This window comes from Mytilus edulis, chromosome 14 (assembly GCF_963676685.1).
Source record: "Mytilus edulis chromosome 14, xbMytEdul2.2, whole genome shotgun sequence".
NCBI lineage: Eukaryota > Metazoa > Mollusca > Bivalvia > Mytilida > Mytilidae > Mytilus > Mytilus edulis.
In genome coordinates, this window is record NC_092357.1 from 13,111,841 (window position 1) to 13,127,892 (window position 16,052).

A 16,052-nucleotide genomic window follows, 5' to 3' on the forward strand; every position below is an offset into this window, starting at 1 on the left:
ATTTATGTCTACATTGAATAGAGATGAAAGGGAAATGATGGGCGTGCATAAGTCAGGACCTTTAGCCTGGGTTGCTCTTGTATATTTTTTACAATTGGAAAACTTGCTGAATTTTTCGTTTCCATTCTCTTACTTCAGTTTGCCTCAATCAAATAGTATGAAACTGATACACACTGCTTATAATAACAAAACATAGATTAAGATATAATTGTGGTGGGGTCACCGTAACCGTTCAAGAGTAATGCTCCTTTAAAAAAATTGCTATTTGTTTTCGTTTCTGTTTCTATAAACTTTAGTTTGTCTCATCCAAATGTTATGGAACTTATAAACAATGCTAAATACAACAAAAAAAAAAACCCCAGATCAAATTTGAATTTCTACCCATTTTAGAGTATATATATATATATATATATATATATATATATATACAACTCGTCTAAACATCAACCCAACAATGTTAGATCTGTAAATTTGCTTTCGCAAATTTTTGGTTCTTCCCTCGCCGGGATTCGAACCCATGCTACTGTGATATCGTGACACCAAATCGCCTGCACTGCAGCCGTACCGCTAGACCACACGACCACCTGGGCTCTCAAAAAAAAAGCTTTCGCTGGCCATGTGTTACCTTTCCACGTCAGTTTTAATCTAGCGGCGTACTACAGTACATGATATATAAGGCATGAAGATGTTATTGTTACAGATCAGCTAAATTATCTATAGTAAAGGATCCTACAAATTAATGTAAGATACAGTCACAGAAAATAATTATATTCATAAGTACGTCTGAGTCAGTGACAACCCTACAACAGATGTATCCATCGGATCGCCATCAATGATGGTGATACATGGCTGTGTACATAATGTATATACAACTCGTCTTAACATCAACCAAACAATGTTAGATCTGTAAATTTGCTTTCGCAAATTTTTGGTTCTTCCCTCGCCGGGATTCGAACCCATGCTACTGTGATATCGTGACACCAAATCGCCTGCACTGCAGCCGTCCCGCTAGACCACACGACCACCATGGCTCTCAAAAAAAAGAGCTTTGGCTGGCCATGTGTTACCCCTATACAAATGAAAAAATGAAAAAAAAACTGTTTCTATTTTCAACTTAAGTCTAAATTGCCTAAACAAATGTTATGTAACTTATAAACAATACTTATTACGACTAAACTCGGATCAAGTACAAATTAGATTAAGGTAGTATCACTTTTGCGGTTCCTCAGTGATGTCCTTTTATAACCTTATATGATATGCAAGCGGGGCTGTGTCCAATGGACTCATTGCCTATTTATCTAAATTCTTTAAAGTAACATATATAATTTATCGAACAGACAAGGGGTAGTTGCAAATATTTCATGTATATTTTGAACACATGCAGAGAAGATTGCTTAGGAACCTTTTGCCAAAAATAAAACCTTCTTTTTTTTCTATGTTCCCGCCTTCAGATGTTATGTTTGAATTTTAGTTTCGCTTTCCATATTCGGTATTTATCCTTAGGTAAGCTCCTTGTGGCAAAAATCACGTGATGCAAGAATTTATTATCCTGGAGTTAGGCTATTTATATCTTTTTGTGGCGGGTATCCAAGCAGACAACGTGCATGTGTTTAACAGCAATGCAGATTTTCTCTTATGAAATAAAATAAAAAAGTGCCGATCCGGCACATAATAAAAACATAATAATAGAAAGCAAGGTTTTGATTTTAATTTAGATCGAAAATCTTAATTCGAGGGTTGAAAATTGAGAGCACAAAAAAAAGAAGGTGTTCCTCAGGGAATCTTTTTATCTTTTGCACTCTCATTTGAAAGCTTTTTTTTTTATTTAATCAAAACAGAGAAAACAAATGTTAGTCAACTTGTGAATGGTCTTTCTTCCTTTCTCCCATGCCAAGTTATTATATGACAAAATTGGTCTATACTGGCTGTTTAAGCGAATTATTATTTGACTATTTCACTTTCATTAATGAATGAACAAACAAAAAATCATATTTTAGATTTTGTATATGTTAGCGGCAATAAGTGAAATTAGGCATTAAGTGAAATTAAGCATTAAACTCGTCAATTATGCACGCCTTTATGACGTTATTTACTAGAGAAGAGGGGATCGCCTGTATCCCTGCACTATTACCGTTCACCAAGCGCGTAGGTGATCGTCATTATACAGGATAAACAAAAAATAAAGTTTGTTTTGTAAGCACAGTTTCCTTATGACAGCAATGCTGATTGTCAATTATGAGAATTTTATTTGCGGAATAATTTGTGCAATAAAGCAATTTAGTTTTGCAACCACTCGCTCAACATTGGAATGGAAGTGACGATGCCCCTAAACGTACGAATGATGTTCACTAAAACCAGAGTTTTTGACGGAAATGCATCTAACTCGAAAGTTGTCTATTGCATGGCAATATATACAGTCCTCTATCGGTTAATCTTGTTCTTTAAACTACATTGAATATAAAAAATATCAAGTAAATATCGTCAAGCATATCATGCATATATAATGCAAAAGTGCGGAAATTATTTAAGTGCATTTTCTGTCCAAGGACCATAAACAGACAGACAGACAGACAAGTCCCAAAAATACTTGAGAAAAGCACTAGTACTCAACTGCTGGTATAGATGTCTCTTCATGTACAGACCTAGGGCGTTTATACATGTTTTTTATCGGTCTCTTCTGTATATCTCCAGAATATATTCTCTTGAATAGTCCAAAAAAATTAATCAGGACCTCTTCAGGAGATATTCATTTTTATGTTGGATTACATAAATAAAGTTTACGATAATTTATTTGGTAGACACAACTTTAATTAAGGTAAGTGGCCAGTGAAGGAAAAACTATGTGAATTAAGTTTTGTATCTTTCATTGAACTTTTTACTACGTTTTCAGCAATAATGTCATCATCGTGTTCTATATCAATTTAGTTCCATTTCTTCTATTTCTGATTGAAACGTAGATTTCTCAGAAACGATACAGTCATGCCATCGAAAACTACTGAGACAACTTATAAAAGTAAACCATTATAGTCCAAGGTACGGCCTTCAACACAGAGCCTATGCTCACATCGAACAGCAAGTTATAAAGGGTCTAAACATTACTAGTGTAAAATCATTCAAACGACAAAACCAACGGTCTAATCTATATTAAAATGAGAAGACGTTAGAGAAAATATATAATTACATATAGACAAACAAAATCTAGGGAGCTATTTATATATATTTATTGTGAAAATGACAATGAGAATGATGGTCGTAGTATGAACGTAGTCAGGCCGTAAAAAGAGCGAGATGAGGACGGAAAGGACGTGCTAGAATCGTACTATGGTCGTGAACAGCGTGATATAGTCGTAGTCGAAGCGTAGTTGGGTCGCGATGAGAACGTGCTGGTCGTAGTGAGGTCGTAATAACGTCGCTGTGAGATCGTAGCGCAGTCTCTCCGAATAGAATTACGCTTTTGCTACGCTCTCTCTACGATGGAACAGCGACATTTGTGATCTTACTACGATCTGAGTGCGCTCTAACTACGTTTCCACTACGACCTGATTTCACCACGACCGCACCAAGATTGTTTTGAACATGTTCAAAGTTGGCCACGCTCATCAAGATCTTGAAGACCTCACCACGACCGTGATACGACCTTACTGCGATCTACACAGTCATACTACGATGTTCCCATACAGAATCACACTTATAGCTCCATATATGCTCATACTTCGTATCTAAATTAAGTGCAAAGCTTTGAGTACAAACTGGTAAACAGATATAATCCACTTCATAATGCAAACCATTACATATGTCTCCTGGAAAAAATAATAAATTTGTTAGCATTCAACAGCTATAAAAAACAATTTAGCAAATTAAAAGCAAAGAAGCATGAGAATAATAAAACATTACAATTAAGACCTGACAAAAGAAACACATATAGTACTGATAAAAAAAAATGTACATATTTACATAAAGAACTCATTATCTTTATCTACTGTAAACTATGTAAATATATCTTTTGTATAATATATTCATGTAAATATTTTTCTCTACAGAATTATTGTAATATTTATATTATTTTTGTATTGAGTAAAATTTATTTCTCAATTATTGTCTTCACAAACTGTGTGTGGTATATGATTGTCACAGCTCAGTTTGTAAACAAAGTCACGTTGTTGACCCAAATAATGACCCGTAAGGCGAGGTCATCATGTGTAAAAACTGTATGTATTGTCAATTTGAAAACAACATTGTGTAATATTCTTTTACATAATACCGTAAAGTTAAACAATATTGATACTCTGTATCTAATTATTGTGATTAAATTTGATCACTATCTAATATGTTTTTATGTAGGATCACTTCTTATAGTAAAACAATGTGCACTTTGTAGAAAGTATAAAGAATGTAATGCTAAAAGTACAGCAAAACTGCCGATAATTATTCACCTGTTGAATAAAGTAAATACTCGTGAACTTGTTACAGAAAGAATAAAATCGATAATTGATACTATAAATAGATGGGGGTTCCCCAAACATAAACTTACCTTTTACATTAACAATTATGGCTGATCAAAAACTTCACATCTGTACAGTTAATGCTAAGGGATTACAGCAATCTGAAAAAAGAAAAAGACTAATTGAAAGGACAAAACAACAAAAATGTGATATTCTCCTAATACAAGAAACACACTTTACTGACAACTTAGAAGAATCTTTAAAAAAAGAGTTTGAAGGTGAATTATTCTTCAGTAATGGTCAGAGCAATGCTAGAGGGATATCTATATGGTTAAAAAGTAGGCTTAACTACAAATGTATTGACTTTTATAAAGATAAAGATGGAAGACTTCTTCTCGTAAATATAGAAATTGACGAAAGCATACTTACAATTGCAAACGTTTATGCACCAAATAATACTAAGCTAAGAAACACTTTTTTTTAAAACAGTTAAAACTTTTATAGATAAATATAGTCTTGGACAACTAATAATAGGAGGAGACTTTAACGATATTTTATCTGAAAAAGATACTAAAAATAACATTTGATAAACCAGTCTGCGGACTTAAAACTTTAATTAAATCTTTAAAATTAACAGATATATGGCGTGAAAAAAACCAAGAGATAAAACTCACTTCACATGGTGTAAAAGAAATACAACAGAAGCCACTAGAATTGAATACTTCCTTGTTAGTACTGAAATTAAAAAAAATTGCTCCTCTTGTGATATTAGACCAATTGTTATTCAATACACTGACCATAATAGTGTATCTTTAAAATTACAAATATCAAGAAATAATAAAGAACGCGGATACTGGAAATTAAATAGTAGCGTTTTAAACGACGAAATCTACCTAAAAATAATATACAATCTAATTAACAACTATAAAATTAAAGCAAATGATTCAATAAATTTAGCTACTTTATGGGACACTTTTAAAATAGAGGTTCGAGATTGTACAATTCAATTCTGTAAATTAAAAGCCCTCAACAAAAAAGATTCAATCAATGTGTTAGAAAATCAACTTAAGCAACTTAATAATGAAGTTCATACAACTAACATCAGAGTTAATGATTATGAAACAAATACCTCCCTGATTGAAAAAATAGAGGAAGTAGAACAAGAGTTAGGAAATCTATATAATGAAAAAATTAAAGGCAATCAAATAAGATCAAGGGTGAAATGGATTGAAGAAGGAGAAAAAAATACTTCTTACTTCTTAGGTCTTGAAAAAGCCAGGCAGTGCAAAAAAACCATTACTAGATTGTATGATGTAAACAATAATATAATTACTGATCAAGAAAAAATACTTAACCTTGAAGTTAACTATTATAAAACATTATATTCCTCAACTAAGCCTGATGTGGAAGATACTAAAACGTACTTTAACAATATTAAAAAATGTCCAAAATTAAGTGATAGTGAAAGTGATTTATGTGAAGGAAAAATAACAGTGCAGGAATGCACAGATGCAATATTCAAAATGAAACTAAATAAAGCCCCAGGTCTAGATGGACTTAATGTTGAATTTTACAGAAAATTTTGTGAAAAAATAAAAGATTTAATTGTATCAGTATTTAATTTTTGCTATAAAAAAGGAGAATTATCAACTTCACAAAAATTTGGAGCAATATCATTAATATATAAAAAAGAAGATCCACTTTCTTTAAATAATTATCGTCCAATAACTCTGTTAAATTATGATATAAAATTGTTGGCTTATGCACTTGCTCAAAGATTAAAACAAGTATTACCAAAAATAATTCATACTGATCAAAAAGGTTATATAAAAAATAGATACATAGGCTTCAATATAAGGCAAATACAAGATATTATTGATTACTCAGAGAACTTTAAAGTAGATGGTGCTATACTTTTTGTTGATTTCTCTAAGGCATTTGACTCCCTTGAATGGAACTTTATGTCAGAAACCTTGGTAAAATTTGGCTTTAAAAGTAGTTTTATAAGATGGATTCAAACAATGTACACAGACATAAAAGGTTGTATACTCAACAACGGTTGGGTGTCCAGCAGTTTTAACATTTTTCGTGGAATTCGACAAGGATGTCCAATTTCTTCGTTAGCCTTTGTATAAGTAGTTGAAATTATGGCAATTAAACTAAGAGAAGATAATAATCTCAAAGGTTTAGAGGTGAAACTAGATGGTAGAAATTGCTCACTTAAAATATGTCAACTTGCAGATGATACAACACTATTTCTTAAATCACCAAAAGATGTTAGTTTAGCAATGAATATAATTATAACTTTTGGAAGTTTATCAGGATTACAACTAAACAGAAATAAAACAGAGGGATTTTGGTTGGGAAAACTTAAACATAGCAGAGACAAATTTGAAAACATAAATTGGAAAACAGATAATATTAAAAGTCTTGGCTTTTATTTTGGTTATAACAATCAAGACTGTCAAAAACTAAACACTGATAAACAGCTTAAAAAATGTGAAAAAATTATATTAAACTGGATGAAAAGAAATTTAACATTAATAGGAAAAATAATAGTAGTAAAATCACTAGTTCTTCCAAAAATTAAACTTATATCGCATCAAATATGTACATATCAAAAGAAATAATACAAAAGTTTAAAACTCTAGTATATAATTTCATATGGAATGTGGAATGGGAAAAAAGATAAAGTTAAACGTGCAACTCTTTGTAAAAACTATCTAGAAGGTGGGTTAAAAATGATCGACATAGACTTATATATCAAAGCTCTTCAATTACGGTGGATTTTAAAACTTAAACAAAATTCTGGTGATAATTGGTCAATCATACCCCAAGCCTACTTAAACAAATTTGGTAAAAACCTCTTGATATTTCGAATGAATATTGGTTTTCATGTTATATTTGTTATTCTCGTGGTGTTTTGTCTGATGCTTGGTCCGTTTCTGTGTGTGTTACAATTCGGTGTTATGTCGTTGTTCTCCTCTTATATTTAATGCGTTTCCCTCGGTTTTAGTTTGTTACCCCTATTTTGTTTTTTGTCCCTGGATTTATGAGTTTTGAACAGCGGTATACTACTGTTGCCTTTATTTAAAAATGTTAATATGTTAAACAAAAAAATATTTAAATCCCTTCTCCAGTTCTATCAGCAATTGATTAAAACTTGGATTAATGTTAAGGGAGGACAGACAAAGATCCCACAATCGTTTCTAGACATAAGAAAGCAGATTTTATGGGGCAATCATAACATACAAACAAAAGGAAAACACTTATTATTTACTAAATGGATTGAGCATAATATTCTGTATGTAAATGACATACTTGATGAAAGAGGTCATATATCAGAAAATAAAATATTACTTAAATTAAAAGATAAACGGGATTGGATTAGAGAATTATCATTATTAAAGAAAGCTATTCCAAAACATTGGCAGAATATTTTAAAGCAAGAAAGCTCATTTAAAACAAAAGTAAATATAAAGAAAACAAAAAATCTGCAAATACCAGTCAATCATAATATCTATCCAGAAATGGGTAATAAAGAAATATATTCAATACTAATAGCCCCTTATAAGCAAGAAAAACCTGTAGGTATTCTGAAGTGGGAAAGAATTTTTGAAGAAAATTTAAATATGAAATTTAAAAGCACTCTTAATTTTATATTTAATTACCTAGAAAACAACAAATTTAAAATGTTTAAATGGAAATTACTCAACTTTATTCTTCCATGCAAAGACTTATTAGCACAGTGGAAAGTATTAGAAAACAATTCTTGCAATTTTTGCAAAGAAATTGACAATTATAAACATTTTTTTATTACATGCCCTTATTAATGTATAATAATACTTACAGGCAAGAAATATACAAGTTATTACTTTATCTTTAAATAGATAGACATATTTTAAGGCTAGAAAATTTAATAACTGGCTATAAAATGGCAGATGTAAAATATTTTGAGATAAACACCCTGATAACAGTTATATTCTTCTCCATATATAAGGCACATTTAGTTTCAAACAAAAAAGAAACAAAGATAAAAATCTTTAAAATCTTCAAAAAGGAAATATATGACATTATAAGATTAAATGCGATAAGAAATATAGAAACCGGGAATATGTTATTAAAGACATCAGCATATTGTAACCTGTAAGTAAAGGTATAGTTTGTTTTTAACAAATAAACATATGCTAACTTCCCTTTGCCTTGTATAAATATTTTACCACGTGGGGCCAAAATAAACCCGCATAGCAAATAACCTTTTGATTTGAATTTAAAATAATTTTATAAACTTACCTAGTTATGTTTTACACTAGCATAGTCAAGCAAATAAGCTTAGACAAAATAAATCCTTCAAAACATAAAAGAATATGAAAGTAACTCCAATACACAGACTACACAGGTAACCTGTGAGAAAGTAAACATACATAATAATTACAAAAAGAAACGGTGTAGATCCGTTATTTTTCCCGATTTGTAAGCAGACAATTGTTTTCATTATTAATGACTGAATCAATGTATATTGATGTTAATTTAATTCATGTATTATGTCTAATTGTATAATACTAACATTTATATAATATTTTATTATATATTCTCCCTGGATGTATAATAACTGATATACAGGGATACCTAGCCTAATGCTGTAAGCTAGGTAAATTGTTAAACAGCATTTAGTGCATTAAAGATGATTTAATTGTTAAAAAAAAAAAAAAAACAACCATACTACGATCATCAAAATTTTTTTACAGGTCGTAGTGCGATCGTGGCCTAGTGGGACTGCGGTATTAGATAATAAAGTATGCCAGTGTCTATAACAAAACAAAACTGAATAAAATATGTATAATTAATTGTGGTCCATTCATTAATAAAAAAAATCTAATTAAAAAATCATAAAAAGTTCATAAAAATAAGATTTAAGATTTTTTTTGGTTAAAAAAAACGTCGCCACGTAAATCGTGCAATTTGTTTTAAATTAAATAAATATATAGCAAAATATGATTTTTTTCTACATTTGTGTGAACATTTAACCAAGGTTTAAGAACAGTTCTCTGAAATTACCAAAATATTTCGGCACGCAGAAAAAAAATATTTGTGTTAAGCCCGAGTCCCACTAGACCACGATCACACCACGCTCACCGCGATCTAAAATAAATTCATATCGTTGTGAGGTCGCGGTATGAGCGGCATGAAAATGTAAGTTTTCGTTGCTTTTACGATGCTACTACGTCCTCATTACGCTTCTACAACGATCCCGCTACGATTATACCACGTTCTCACCGCGCTTATTCTGTGACCTCACTACGCTTTTCAAGATCTTTCTACGCTCATCACGTTCTCACTATGACCATACCACGATTTATGCGATTGCAACACGATAGCACCACGCTTCTACTGCGATTATAGCACATTCTTGCCACGATTATACTACGTTTATACCGCAATCTTACTACGTTCTCAACAATAACGTCAACATCGTGTTCTATATCAATACTGTTCCATTCCTTCCATTTCTGATTAATACGTCAATTTCTCCGAAACAATATACAGTCATACCACAAAAATCTACTAGAAAACGTGGGCTCGGTGGTAGGGGTAGATGTAGAGGCAGAGGGAGCTTTGATAGTGACGAATCCTGATCCAGCAGAGATGTCGGACCGACCATTCAACCTAAATTACAACATAATGCTGGTTCATTAAGCTCAAATGACGATATTTTAGTGAACGCTAGCAGAGATGACACATAAGTGTCAGGCATGGTGGAGCCTGTTAGAGAAATGGACAAGATGTCTTAATTACATACAGACAGACAAAACCTGAAGAGATTTAATAAGTTATTTGAAAATGACAATGAGAATGATGGTCGTATTATGAACGTAGTCAGATCGTAAGAAGACCGTAATGAGGACGTCATACGCGTGCTAGTATCGTACTGTTGTCTTAAACAGCGTGGTGTAAACATGATATAGACATAGCGAAAACGTAGTTGGGTCACGGTGAGAACGTGATGGTCGTATAGTGAGGTCGTTATAACGTCGCTGTGAGATCGTAGTGGTATCTCCGAATAGAATCACGCTCTCGCTACAATGATACAGCGACCTTTGCGATCTTACTACGACCTTAGTGTGCTCCAACTACGCTTCTACTACGAACTGGTTTCGGCACGACCGCACCACGATTGTTTTGAACATGTTCCAAGTATGCTACGCTCATCCCGATCGAACTTCGATCGTCAAAATTTGCATTTTTTTCACAGATCGTAGTGCGATCGTTGCCTAGACTAGTGGGACTGCGGTATTAAACTTTATTAGTTCACTAGAGCCACATGAGCTTAACAAAAAATATTATAACTTAGCCCATATGTTTACATAATTATGTCCTTGGTAACAGGACTCAAAGTAGCAAAAAAGAGGGCCTGAAAGTGCAGAGGGTACAAATTAGTCCAAATTATGTCTAATAAAAGGAAAATAATATAGACATAATAGATATTCACTGATTAGTGATGTTTTCTAAAAGTACTGTTTATATAGCGGCATTAAATGTACTGATCAGTGATGTTTCCTAAAAGTAGTATTTATATAGCGGCATTTAATGTACATGTAAAGTTTAGGCAAATTGTTGGTAGTGTACCTTCGGTTTGTTTTAAATTATATACAGAGAACGTTTGGGAGAGTCGAATTATCTTTACAGGAAGGTGACTGCTGAAACGAGTTGAGCGTAAATGAAGATTTTTTATGACGACTCTAACTAGAATTTACTTACTTACCTACTTTAGAAAATTAAACTTAAAGTAATCAAATGGATGCTTCTGTATATGATTTAAACATGTTAGGTACCGTAACATTGTATCAGGGGTGAAAACGAATACAATATACTATTTGTAAAGATGATGAAAAAAATAGCCATTTGTACCTTCTTCAGCTTACAGTTATGAATACTGGCAAGTAATATACAAGATCTTATATATTTAGGGATTTACAGAAACATACTAAAACTAAAAAAATCAGTACCTGGTGATAAGATATCGGATTTGTATATGAATTATCATTGATATGGTTATATTTATAAATTAACTGTTTACAAAATGTTGAATTTACTTGAAATACAATGGTTTTTCTACCTCAGGTATAGATTACCTTAGCTGTATTTGGCAAAACGTTTAGGAATTTTGGTCCTCAATGCTCTTCAACTTCGTACTTTATTTGGCTTTTTTAATTTTTTTTGGATTCGAGCGTCGCTGATGAGTCTTTTGTAGACGAAACGTGGGTCTGGCGTATATACAAAATTTAGTCCTGGTATCTATGATGATTTTATTTACAACAACTTGGTCGATGCCACTGCTGGTGGAGATTTATTTCCCCGAGGGTATCACAAGCCCAGTAGGCAGCACTTTATGTGCTGACATGAATTATCATTGATATGGTTATATTTATAAATTAACTGTTTTACAAAATGTTGAATGTATTTGAAATACTAAGGCTTTTCTACCTAAGGCATATATTACCTTAGCTGTATTTGGCAAAACGTTTAGGAATTTTGGTCCTCAATGCTCTTCAACTTCGTACTTTTTTTGGCCTTTTTAACTTTTTTGGACTCGAGCGTCCAATCGCCCAGATGAAAAACGTTTAAAAGGCAAAAACAAGTTCAAAGCTGAAAAGTACTGAGGACCAAAAGTTCCAATACGGCCAGGTTTATCCACCTGGGACAAGAACATCCTTATTAATTAGAATAATACATATTTTTGCAAACAGTAAATTTTATAAAAGACTGTATAATAAATATACATGATTAAACTGAAGTGGTGACTAGCTACAGAACAAAAACGGATAAATTACACAAAATTACAGCCTTGTTAGCCATAACGAGTGTTACGCTCAACATGACGTCGCATTTGAATTTCTAAAACGAGTTCCGAAAATTAAGAAAGAATTTAGATGAAGTTCAAGATTAGATTTGTATGACTTTTTTAACGTTTATTATAAACAGTGAAAATAACCATTCTAATTAATATCAAATTGTAGTAGTTAATAGATAATTAATTGTACTATTTAGCTATGTCGGTGTTATTCTGAATCAAACTGAAAACCAAATATATAGTGTAAATTTCGTTGATCCATACTAAATTCTAATAAATAAACTGGATGATCAATTGTCGTGACCAAAACACACGAATAAAACAGAAAAATAAGACGTATAACTACAAACGTTAAGACATTTGACAAAATCCGATGACAATAACAAATATAACATCAAAACTAAATAAGTGAATTTGGGATGGAAAAGTACCGTGACAGGTCTTATAACAATGCGAATTCACACTCAACAAAACAGTCGCCATCGGGAATAAGTCACGTTCGGTAATATAACACATTATAACCTTATATTATAACTAACAAGGAGGATGCTAACCCTAATGTTTTATGATTAGAAGTATTATACAAATAATTATGCAATAAAGATGATTTATTTATGTTAAAACAAACGTGAGAGAAAAAAAAATTGCCTTGCCATATGTCATTAGCTATTTTCTTTCTTTTCTTTGTTGCTAAGCGACCCGACATTTTAATACTTTGTTAAACATAGTTGAATGCCTTTCAATATTTGACAGACATGTTAATGAAACAATACATTTCTCATCAGGTATTAGCAATTGATATTTATACCATAAGTAGGCGTATTTGCCCAGTTCAAAATATGTTATGTAAATAATACAAGACGAAAAATTACACGTTCGACAATATTTAACCATCCACATATGATATGCTGGTTTGCCACATCTTCCTATATCTATTAAAAACACAGTTTTTGTGACCCATTTGCATGTAATGCAATTTCAAGATCAACGTACAAACATACGTTTGAACTCCTATTTGTTATTCCGATTAAATAAACTCTAGTGTTGAGTTCTTATTCTTGACATCATTGTTTAACAGAAGACTAACCACATATAAATATTCTCTCATGGTAAAGATAATAATTTTAAAAACTCCTAATCCTTCAATCATTTAGTTTGGATTCTCCATGTGCAAAACATTTAATCACATATCAAAAGTCGATATTCAATAGGATTTTAAGAATGTCTTTATAAATTACGCGAACCCTTTTAGGACGAAAACAACAGAGAAGGGATATAAAGGGGGTATTTTAAAATTATAAAACTAATTAAAAACATGATAAAACAGATAAGTGACGCAGTGACGGAAAACAATAGCATGACATATCAAACTAAAGACTCGACAAAATGCCTCCTTCAAAACACTGTTGTGCTCCGGAAAAGTAATGAGTTCCTGCGTCAAATATATTTTATTCCAAATATCAAAATTTATCGTATTCTTATGTGCCAGAAATATTAGATAAATGTAAACAAAAACCACTCTCTTAGACTTTGTAGAATGCACGTTTCCACTTAACCGTTTGATTTGAAATCCTTTATGAAAAAGCTGCATTGTCGGGAGTAACCCATTGATCGAGGAAATCATCACAAGTGAGACAAACCTTGAATGTAAAATATACTTGCTGATAACTTCTTGCTTAACTATAAAGTACTACAGGTTAACGTTTTTGTATGACTAGCATGTGCTCACGTTTATGTTTTCTTTCATATTTCTTAAATGGTTTGTATATTTTTTTGTCAAAATAGATAAGTTGATATTTTGTAGAAGAACTATAAAAATTAAATGAGCCGAATCATTTAAGACAATGTGTTAGAAATCCTTTAATTTAAAACAGTTGACTTCAGACGAAAATAGTTTGGCCCCGATTTTCCTTTGTCCACTTATATAGTTCCATTTAATTAAAGTGTATTTTTCATAATTTTTTTCTTTCCCTTTCTCATTGATTTTTCAGTTTTTATGGGCTGACAATGAAAGAAGATAGGTGACATTTTTTTCGGATGTTGTATTTGAACTTATGTTGATTTTGAAAGAGTGATTAGACCAGGTGTTAAAATGTAATATTTACAGTTTTCAGAACACCTCTTGACTTGTCCATAAATGAATGGCAGTATATCGGCTAATGTTAGATACTAGAGTGCAACTATTGTATATGTTGGATATATTTTTGGACTAGAACTGAACTTTACAAACACAAAAGAATCTACAAAAAAGACTAGGTGCATTTTTTTTTTATATGAGACAAAAAGTTATGAAGAACTAATAGAGGAATTAAATTGTGGTATATGGCCTTAGAGGCGCTTGTTGACAAATGTTGAATTTGTTATTTGACAATTTTCTTGAATGATCTATTGGTATTAATGTGTCAATCTTCATGAGAATAAATGATTTCAACTTTTATTTGATAGACATTTTGTTAAAAAGTGACATGTGAGCTGGCATGCCCAAATTTTGAATTTTCCTGATTTTTTACTTGTGTTTCTGGTATTTGATTTTAAATGTTTTCTCTTTTTAGAACTGCGAACACAATCCAAATTGTTTAAATCACAATACGAGTAAAACATGTAATGTTTTATTGGTCCTGGTATAACGGTCAGTATGAAGCAAGAGAAATATTAGGTTCTATGCACATACATTTTTAATTTCTAGTATATTTCACTTCATTTGTATCAAAACACTTATTACTGGTTGTTCTACCATGTCTGTTTTACAGACTGCCTTTATGTTTTGTTGGACAGCAAGTGGTTAAGATATGGGCATTTTTGCGTAATTTTCTGTCCTAAATGATCTTGTAATTGTACTGTATTTCTGTCATCTAATGGTGTCATTTTAGTGTTATATTTAACATTACCACGACAGTGCGAGGTTTGGCTACCCACAAAACCAGATTTAACCCACCATTTTTTTCTTAAAATGTTCTGTACCAAGTCAGGGAAATGGCCGTTGGTGTATTATAGTTTGTTTCTGTGTGTGTTGCATTTTAATGTTGTGTTTCTGTTGTGTTTCTGTTGTGTCATAGTTCTCCTCTTATAAATGATGTGCTTCCCTCTGTTTTAGTTTGTAACCCGGATTTGTTCTTTTTCTAAATCGATTTATGATTTTCGAACATCGGTATACTACTGTTACCTTTACTTGTTCAGCTTGATATTGCTTCTGGCCATTTTATCAACATGTGCGATGCTACTTGTATCTAAAACTTATATGTAGACGTTTTTCTCACAACTTAAATTAAATAAAAAAAGTTGTTATTAGAACATGTTACAATTCATATGCATGTCAGACCTAACTTCATTTGAAAACCCCAGTTTATTTTGGCGCACACTCATATGAAATTTACTTTCGGACAATTTGTATAAGTCTGATACATGCAGTATAACATCTGTTGCTTTACTTAAGTGATATCTTATACACATAGACATTAAAACATGCACTTGCTTTTTTTTTATCTTTTGTTTGTGAAGTCCAAATTTGATATTTGAGAGTATTCTAATTCAACATCAAGAAGAAAAGAAGTGTCATAAATTTTGGATAGTGTATTTCATTTAATTTTGATATAGTAAGAGTGATTAGGCCAGCTGCTACAAGGTATTATTTCCAGTTTTCGGGATACCCCGTGACTTGTCCATAGTGGTATGGATGTGTATTAGCAAAAATTGTGAGATGTTAGAGTTCAATTAAGAATTGAATGCTTCTTTTTGTAACTTAATTAGGGTGTAAAAGC

The 16,052-nt window shown here is 31.7% G+C and overlaps 1 long non-coding RNA gene across 1 annotated transcript; it reads right to left on the reverse strand.

Moving 5' to 3' along the window:
* Window positions 1-3,306: 3,306 nt before the first annotated feature.
* LOC139503912 (uncharacterized) lies at window positions 3,307-8,854 on the reverse strand. Its single transcript, XR_011659221.1, has 3 exons — window positions 8,736-8,854; window positions 4,532-4,603; window positions 3,307-3,800 (listed from the first exon to the last, which is right to left on the reverse strand). It is a non-coding gene; the product is annotated as an uncharacterized lncRNA (long non-coding RNA).
* Window positions 8,855-16,052: the final 7,198 nt, after the last annotated feature.